Raw genomic sequence first — 10,928 nt, forward strand, 5'->3', positions numbered from 1 at the left:
CATTTGCCAACATGTGCTATCATTAATGTGCTGATACAAACGGTAACAACTATAATAATGAATCATTTGCAGCACTTACAATTTTCTCTTCAATCAATTGTGTTCATTATTTATATGAAACACACAGAGAGAGAACAAAGCATTTCAAATGTCGTACATGTACACATTGTATTTGATCAGAAATAAAAATTTTCAAACTTTCGGTCACACAAATGTTCACTTACTCTAAAAGATAAACAGCACTGCATACATGTTCAGAGGATCTGATCATTCCGAGCGATTCGCCAAAAATATAGAAAGTTTTTTTACCATTAGTTTGTACCACGTAAGTCTATATCATATTTGAAACATTGCACTATTTTATGTCAATCAACAGACATACACACTGATTGAGTCCCAGATTTTTCCTTTTCACAACAATGTACAAAACTGTTATATAAATATGTTCACTAGTCCTACAGCCTACTTTGGTCATGGGGCTGCTGAGCACATCACCAATATTATCACTTCTGGTAGTCATGGGATACGGCCTGGGTTTCTTCCCCCCAACCCACTTAGTTGTGGCTGGCATCCGTCACATCCAGAAGGTGATTTTCATCAACACTGTATCATCTATTTCACACCACTGCCTCCCCCTAATATCTTCTGAAGAGGAGAAAAAAAAACAACTCTAGGTGATAACAAGAACAATAAAAGCACAACTAAAAAAAAACCCAAAAAAACCATTATCTTTCATTTGAGACACATTTTATTGCACAAACGTCACAAAATTATGCAAATGACACTGGACCCTGTGATATATATATATATACATATAAAGATATATATACACAAGATGAACCAAAAATGGCACATTGAGCAACTGAAATAAGTTCTAAAAAAAAAAAAGAAAAAAAAAGGTTACAACCTGCTACAGCTTTTTAAAAAGTAAAAGCATTACTGTGTTCACTGTCAATCCCAACAATTAATAAATGGTTAAAACAACTGAATCCAATACAACACTACTGATGTGTTTGATATGTCGATAACCTAGGAGACTGGATTGATATAATAGATTCAGATCACTCTATTTCCAACAACAGTCAACAACAAGTAAGAATTACAAAGGAATGATTGTGAAACTTAAAAACAAATAAATATTATATGTAAACACACACACACACACACACACAAACATGTGATAAATTAAATCCATATGGTAATAAATAAAATCTACACATTCAAGCACATGTGATGAATTAAATTCAATCATCAGTAAATAAATCTAAACACACAAGGACATGTGATAAATTAAATTCATTTGTCAGTAAATCAACAAATCAAAGATAAACATAGGAGGACTGTGAATGATATATATATATATATATCTTCAAACACAGGATAGTAAATGATACATATCTTTCACATCATTAGTTCCTTTCTGCATGAATGCCCCATTCTTCTCTTTCTCCTTTCAATCAAGTACTCCAACCTGGTGTTAACACACACACACACACACACACACACACAGAGGTCAATAAGGGGAGAAAACCTGTCATATTCCTAGCAAACTAAGGAGCCACTTGTTTCCCTTCGGTCATCTGTGTGTCACATTAAAAAAAATTCAACACCATAACTAACCATCATCAACTCTAAACTTAGCCCCCACCCCACCTCCTCAACAAATAAACAAAAAAGAAAAAGAAAAAATCAAAATCTGTTTTATTCTGGCAAAAGATATGTCTGAGTATACCTAATAATAATAACTTTCCAGTTCGATTACAGATCCTCAGAAAAATTCACATGTAATGCAACAAAAGTAACTCCACTGTTTATAACAAGTCAAACAATTAAATTTTACAACAGCGCATGTGCATGAACACATACATATACAATTAACGCATGTATAGTAATACCCATCCACACACACATACACATAATTATGCACACATTTATGATGCACACACATACAGAGATCAAGTGTAACGGAGTACCCAACAACAAACAAGAAAAGAAGAAAAAGAACAGAAGTGGATATTGTGCTGACATACAGACTTTTCAACACTGTTGGATCTGTTGAGAGCCAGAACTGATTGTCACTGGTTAATCAACCAAACAACACTGTTACTTTGGAAACACACAGGCTACCACAAAACTTCCTCTCCAGCAAATCTGGATCATCAGCTCCTGATGCTGTGACAGGAGTTGGGGTGGGGGAGAGGTGGGGGGGGGGGGGGTAAAGAAGGCAACAGGGGAGAGCATTGGCATGAGGTGTGGGGAGACTATATATTCTTCTGCCCACAGGGATCTCTCTCTCTCTCTATATATATATATATATACACATCTGACCATGGTGTCTATGTATTGTATAGACACCACTAACCAAGGGACCTTTGTATAGATACTTCTGACCATATGATCTATTTGTTTATCCTGTCATGGGGGTCTTTCTGTAGATACTTCTGTCCATGGATCAATTTGTCCCCACCCTGCGCATCACCACCCTAAATAAATAAATGAAGAACAGTCAGCAACAAAAACAAAATGCCAGCAATCGACACTGAAGACAACATTTGGAATGATATGATTCATGCAAAGTGATCACACAAATAAATGAATAAATAGATAAACGAATAAAGAACAGTCAGTAACAAACACACAAAATGCCAGCAATTGACACTGAAGACAACATTTGGAATGATATGATTCATGCTAAGTGATCACACAACTTTCTTTTCAAATCTACTGCATGCTGAAAATAAAAACATTGGTGACTAAACCAAACCTGTATTGTTGTCTGCGACATTCCTCAAGGGTTTATACATTAAAAACAACAACAAATAAACATAACATACATCAATAAAAATCTACTATCATTTGGAATGATCCGTTGATAATCAAGTTTTTGGGACTTTCTGCAAAATTCCATTTTTTAAAAGTTCACAATATTTTTATTATTTGTTAATTCACATACAAATCATTTTCTAATCTTCAATACTTTTACTATTTGTTAATTCACATACAAATCATTTTCTAGTCTCCATATTTTTTTTCTCAAATAAGAGGGGAAAAAAAAAAGAAAAAAAAAGGGAACATCCCTGGGGATGCACATGGGTGCAGATTCCTGTTCACATGCTCACTGCTAAGCTTACATCAGAAACTGACACAAGCTTACAGCTGGACCAACAGCTAACTGAGAGGTGTATGACCCAATGGTTTCTCCAATGCTATGGGAATTCATTTACAGCTTAGTCTTTTGTAAAGGACCATGACTCTTGAACTAGGATGCAAGATTACACTGGCCCAAGAAATTCATAAGTTATGTCGTGCGTAAATGATGATGACACAGCTAACAAAAATTCTTACTAGGAACTGGTACAAAAACAGCCAATGCATATGTGAACTCACGGACTGATCCCCTTGAGTGCATGATGATCAAGATCGAAGGAAAATGTGTTATTCTAAACATGCAAAACTTAATTCATCAAAAACAGCAGACAGCTAGACTAGAATCCAGACAATAACACAAAGGAAAAGACCACACACACACCAAAAATATTACAAACAAATAAAACCAAAGAACATATAACCAACAACAACAAAAGATCACTTGCGCTGATTTTCCATAAGATACTTGAGGACACCTCAGCACACACACACACACACACACACAAAAAGCTTCCCAAAAGCAGGAAGCTGTGTTACAGTGTAAGTGAAGAAAGAAATGCCACACAAAACATGTTGTTGACTGATTGTGGATATGTCTCAACAGTTTGTGACAGATTAACCCTTTGACTGCTCTAAGGCTCAGTACAGAAAGGTAGGGGCCAATCCTCTCCTTCCGACTTTTTAACCTTCCCCAACCCAGGTACCCATTCTCACCTGGGTGGAAAGAGGAAATTTAGAGTTTTAAGTGACTTTCCTCCCAAGGAAAAACCACTTTTGCTAAGACAGGGCCTCCAACCCTGATCAGAGGTGAACACCAGATCAAAAGACCAGCACCTAACCAACTCTGCCCCAGAGTGTATCCTCATCAGCAAAGAGCTGTCACCCCACTGACGTCAAATGGGAGCGTACAGTCCAGGACGATGTCAGTCACTGTTCTCTATTTGGACTACTTTCTCCTGGGGGTGCATTACTTATGTTCAGCAAAATCCATGACATCACTGACCGCCTTTCAAACTGATGCCACACTGAACTCATTTTACCAAGATTCAGCAGTCAAGGGGTTAATGAGCCATGACAACTGAACTGTCAGTGACATTATATAATGATTCACCCCACAGCTGAAAACCAGTCTGAGGCCACAAGCAAAACTGTGCCTGCTCACTGCAGGGTCTGTGCATCAGACTTCCACTTTCTATTAAAAAAAAAAAAAAAAAAAAAAAAAAAAAATTATATATATATATATATATATATATAATTCTAATATCATCATCTTAGATGAACAGACTATAAATAAATAAACGTAACAAAATTTTCTATAAAACCAAAACCAAAACCAAACAAAAAAGGTTTCCATACTGAAACGAAAATCTATGGATTTTCATAAACTCTACAATTTCATAAACGATGGAAATTAAAATACACTTTGATGATCACTCTTACACAACTTGAAAATCTGCAGTGTCTCTTAAAAAGAAAAATTAAATAACAGTTATACTTCTTTTTTTTTAAATTGTTTCTGAAAACTTTCAATAGAAAGTCAGATTCATTCTGGTTTGCTCTTCAGATCTACAGTATCAATCAGATGCAGACAGCTCATTTATCTAAAGGCAAGAGATCTGCACCACGCACATACACACAAACATGCACAAAAATATCCCAACATGAATGCAGCAAAGTGGAGGAAACGGACCTTACTGGAAACAATGGCATACCATAGTGTCATTCTCTTACTCTCTCATACCCTTTCTCACTTCATTAAATACACAAATCACTGCCATCATGATCTAGAATGCCACACTTTGGCATGCGCAAATAAATAAACAAGAGGACAACAACAACAACAAAATAGAAAGAAAACAAAACCAAAACCAAAAAGTGTAGACACATTATGGTAAAAAACACCAAAAGATCAAAATATTGCACATGTCTTGGCCAAATAAATAAAGATGTTGATAAATAAATTTGTTGGCTGGCAACCAAGTCATGGAATGCTGAACAAATCAAAATACAAACAAATGCAAGCGTCCATCTCCTGAACCCAGGCCTCTCTTTCCCCAAGAGAAGCGACATTTTTCTTCTTTCCGCAAGACAGACAAAAGATCTGCTTCAGGTGAAAACCACCCCTGGATCAGTCAAAACGCCCTGTCCATAACTGTGCAAAGTAAGCTCAGAGGGGTTAAACTACACAGGGTGTATCACTCCGACACTTATCATACTGACTAATGTGCTTCATTCCAGGGACTGCTTACTGGCATTGATCTTTCTAATGCCAGCCATGTCAGGAATGGTTCGTTCAATCGGTCAATGTCATCATGTGTAATTACTCACAGCAAACTACTCTTTAGGAGTCCATTAAAGTATAAGTAAGGTTGGAATGCTTTGCTTCTTCTTCTTCTGCGCTCGTGGGCTGCAACTCCCACGTTCACTCGTATGCACATGAGTGGGCTTTTACGTGTATGACCATTTTTACCCCGCCATATAGGCAGCCATACTCCGCTTTCGGGGGTGGAATGCTTTGCAATTGTCTGTGGGTGTGGGGACAGGGGAGGTGTGTGGGTGGGGAGATTGATGAAGACCATGTCCTACGAAACCAGCAACATCCGAGGTAAACAGGGATACTGATACATGACACGCTGCAAAAAGCCAACTCTTTGATGCCAAAACCCTTCAAAAATGCAACATTGTGATATAAAAATCCTTGTAACATTCTGATGCCAAAATATCCTTAATTCTCATTCACCCATATTTGGAAGGGTTGAGTCAGAAAAGGCAGAGGGGAGGGAGACGTAACCGAGGTTATTTTCATGAATAAATAAATAAATGGTTACAATAACAAGCAGTCACCAAACAAAAAGGACCGAAATCAATCATTTGGCTCAAGATACCCCCAGTTCCAGCTGCAGACATTATTTCATCAAAGCCTGAGATCCAGGAATTAGAACAAAAGAACACCGCACACACACACAACTAACAAGAAATGAGAACATGAATTCCACTGAACCCATCATGCTGTGACCATTTTCAGCCACACCACCTCCATAATGTACAGCTTTCATCTTCCCTGATTTTCATTCCCACTGATTACAACCATCACTGTAGTGCTCTAATCATTATTCATAGCAACAACGTCCACATCTGACTACAGTCAAGAAATAAAACTAAAGAAAAGAAAACAAACAATAACAATAACCCCAAAATACCCAGAGACAAGGAAATATCAAGCACTGTTTTGCAATCCAGCTTTTACGTAAATGTGTTAAACTGTTAACTGTTGAGTGTGCAAGGTTGTAGCTGTCCTTCTTTGAAAATAATATGTCTGGAATGTCCATCTGTGAATACATATACAAAACATGGAACTGAATTATTTACTCAACAATCATGTACACAGGCACATACACACACATAGATTTTACAATATACATTCCTCCAAGCAATTCAACAGCCTTTTTTTTCAGTTCCCAACATATGCACAGACAGAAACAACTGAACATTGTGAGTAAGCCCATCCACCTGCTACTGTATATCAACTATTTCTAAACTATTCTACCACAGATGATACTAGTCGCTTTTGCCAGTGCTGTTTATGTGTCATTACGTGTTTCAAGTGCTGTCATCTGAATGGACATGTACATTTACACAAGCCACACATATTCCCTCACGTATGGAACACCACCACATGTAAAATCACACCTGAATGAAGCTTGATACTTTCAATAGTAAACAACTTTAAAAAATAAAATAAAAATATCTTTTTTTTAAGGTAGTTATTTGGCTCTTACCTGCTCACACGACATACAGCAAAAGCTGAATACAAGCTAAAGATCGAAGGCAGGGACATTTCCAAGCATCTTTATCCCTACCGTTTAATCACTTCATCAAAAGCTGATGAGAAACATTAAATAGTTAAACACACAATAACGCCACATTACCTAGCTAAATAGCGCTGTGTCACTGATGAGCTTATTTTGTGAGCTACATGTAGAGTTATGTGCCTTCTTTGCAGTGCTAGATAGAAGATAAGTGCCCTTGTAAAAAGTGGAAAGTGACTGTATCTCTTCTTGTCATTTCACACCACCTTATTAGACACCAACACATTACACATGTGAAACGCCAAGACCAGCTCTACTGATTAAAGCTTTAATGAGACTCTAAGATTCCATTCATCATTTTCCTCCGGTTTAATTTATCTTAACATCAGATGAAGAGGAAAAGAACAAAGAAAGGACCCCCAAAATTCTTGGCAATAATGTCACAAAACCTATCTATATAGCACTCTTGTGTCCAATGAGCTCATTTTGCATATTGCATGTACAATGTTCGAGTCCAGCAGAGTGTACATTGTTCAAGTCTAGTCGAGTCATGAGATTGCTAGATAGCACAAAGATACGCACTGGCATACAACTCAGATCTTTACAACCAATCACAACGAGGAACACTAAAGGTGCATACAAGATAAGGGGTCTGTAATCTACAATTACACAGTTCACAAACAAGACAGATGGCATACAAGTACCGAATGTTTTGTGTGTTTTTTATCCACAAAGTCACATTTACAGCACTGTATAAACAATGCCTGGAATGCTCAGTCGTACGTACATGTATGGAATGCACACACACGCACACAGAGAAAAAAAATGCAATTCCTGTACATCCCCCCCACCCCCTCCTTCCCCCAGCCCCGCCATCGCAACACAAAACACAGCCATGAGTTTATCAACACACATGACAACATTTTTCTCTTCCTCAGATATTCTGGATCAGGTGATAAATATCAACATCATGACAAACAATCAACAAGCAAACACCACAGAATAAAAAACTACCCATCTCAGTTTATGTACACATTTGTTGCTTGTTGACAGAAACTCACACACACACACACACACACACACACACACACACAATCAAAATTACAAACAAGACAAGAGGCTGTTGTTGCTGCTGAATCAACAACAAAGTAAAAGAAAGAAAGAAAAGAGCAAAAAATCAAAAAGGTGGAAAAGAATGTCTTCTCATCCAACAAGTCCTGTTACAGCACTGAGACTCAACCTCAATATTGCCCAATGACTTGGGGGTCCATCAATGTTGCCCAAAGACTCCATCAATATTGCCCAATGACTTGGGGGTCCATCAATGTTGCCCAACCACTTGGGGGTCCATCAATGTTGCCCAAAGATTCCATCAATATTGCCCAACCACTTGGGGGTCCATCAATGTTGCCCAACCACTTGGGGGTCCATCAATGTTGCCCAAAGACTCCATCAATATTGCCCAACCACTTGGGGGTCCATCAATGTTGCCCAACCACTTGGGGGTCCATCAATGTTGCCCAACCACTTGGGGGTCCATCAATGTTGCCCAAAGACTCTATCAATGTTGCCCAACCACTTGGGGGTCCATCAATGTTGCCCAAAGACTCCATCAATGTTGCCCAACCACTTGGGGGTCCATCAATGTTGCCCAAAGACTCCATTAATGTTGCCCAACCACTTAGGGGTCCATCAATGTTGCCCAACCACTTGGGGGTCCATCAATGTTGCCCAAAGACTCCATCAATATTGCCCAACCACTTGGGGGTCCATCAATGTTGCCCAATCACTTGGGGTCCATCGATGTTGCCCAACCACTTCGGGGTCCATCAATGTTGCCTAAAGATTCCATCAATATTGCCCAATGACTATGGGGTCGATCAATGTTGTTTAATGACTTAGGGGTCATCAATGTTGCCCAGTGACTCAGGAGTCCATCAATTTTGCCCAGTGACTTAGGGTCTATCAATGTTACCAAACAACTTGGGGTTTATCAATGTTGCCCAAGGACTTGGGTGGCCTACATTTAAATAAGTAAGAAATAAAAGGGCAAAGAGCAAAAAATGAAAAGAAAAAAAAAGGATAAAAAAGAACAAAAAAAAAAACAAAAAAAAGGAGAAGTTTCACAAAACTCAATCAACCATGTCGAATAGTATGACAAACCTGTCAAGTATGTGACGGTCACCTAAGAACATGAAAGATCTTGACAATGAAATATTGGGACCATGCCATGAAAAATTGAGGTGGGGGGGTGGGGGGTGGGGACTGCTGATGGGAGACAGGACGAGGTCAATGGGGGATGAAGGTGTGTTGGTGGAGTGGGGGGTGGGGGGAGGGGGGAATGAAGAGCAGGGGATGGGTATTGGTGTCAGAATTTCTGATAAGGCATTTCTTGCAAAACTGTTTGACATGGCCAGTAACATTACTAACAACCAACTGCTCGTTGAAAAACATCTTGAGGTTTCTTCAGAAAATCAACATGGCTCAAGATCACATGACAATCATCTTTCTTATTTTTTTCATGACATACATCTAACAGATTCAAACCACAAAAAAGCTTATAATAAACTGGAAAAAAAAAAAAAGTCATTCATAAAACAAGCACCTGACTCAGTCCCTTCTGTGTTCCCCCCACCCCCTTCCCCCATAAAAAAAATCTCCATCAGCACAAATTACAAATACGACAAAACAACTTCATCAATGAAATGGAACTAAAATTACTTAGAAAGTATCAATCAGAATGCAATGTATATCATCGGAAACTTATGGATTTCAGGTTTTGGGGAGAGCCAATCTAATCTTTGTGTGTCTGTGCCAGCACTAAATCTTCTTTCTTTTGTAACTCGGTGTATGTGTGTGTGTGCATGTGTGTGGGGTGGGGTGAGTTTATGAGTGTGTGCGTGAGTGTGTGTGTGTGTGTGTGTGTCTGTGTGTGTGCGTGCCCATGTGCTCATGCCTGCAACTGTGTCCGAGACACAGACAGGGAGAGAGACAGAGAGAGGGGAGGGAGACAGAGACACAACAGATGTGGCAGAACGCACGTTTGTTCCCTCACAGTGAGACAACACAACACGGCAGCTGGGTTTATCTGTAAACATGACCAAAAGAAACCTCCAGAAGGCCTGCAAATCTCTTGTGTTTTGTCTTGTCTTTCTAATCTCCTGTGGTGGAAACCTTTATTTTCTTTTTTTTTTTCTTCTTTCTTTTCTTTTCTTTCTTTCTCTCTTGATATTTGTTTAACCTTAGAACATTTTTCAAACAGGACAAAAAAACAACTAAACTAACTGATTTTTTTTTCTTCTTCTTCTTTTTGGAACTTGTGTCTTTCTTTTCTGTATATAACTTTTCACCTTCCCCTCAACCAAATTTAAAATCAGTCCACTCCCCCACCCCCCAACCCATAACCTACTAACCACTATTTTCTGTCTCCACCACCACCATCCTGTAACATATCTCTGTGTAAAATTCATATGAACAGTATTTACTTCTGTCATTTTCTAAGTACCGTAAATTTCTCGAACGCTGAATAAAAAAGAAAAAAAAAAGAAAAAAGTCTTGCCCATAAATTCTTACAGGCTGTCCCATCCCACATAGCAATCTTTCTGGCCAAAATGATCATCTTCCTTCGCAGATGCAGTGCACATAAGATTTTTATGATATAAAGCATGACGCACTCGTTTAGAATTTGTAGAAAAAAAATATGCCACACTGAAAAAAAAGTCAATGCAAACAAACATTAAATAGCACAGTAGTAGCATGGAAACAATTCTGTCGTCTTTCTCTTTCTCCCCAGTATCATGTACAGATCTATACAAGCAACTATATCAGCAACAAGATACACAAGTACTGCAATCTAAAAAGTCATTTCATTGTTAATTTTGTGTTGTTTTTTTTTTTTTGTTTGTAAAGTGCTTCACTACTCAACTAAAAGAAAAAAAAAAGTGACTTGGTTGCTTTGATACAAGCATGCCA

The sequence above is a fragment of the Babylonia areolata genome, chromosome 27 (assembly GCF_041734735.1).
Source record: "Babylonia areolata isolate BAREFJ2019XMU chromosome 27, ASM4173473v1, whole genome shotgun sequence".
Lineage (NCBI taxonomy): Eukaryota > Metazoa > Mollusca > Gastropoda > Neogastropoda > Buccinidae > Babylonia > Babylonia areolata.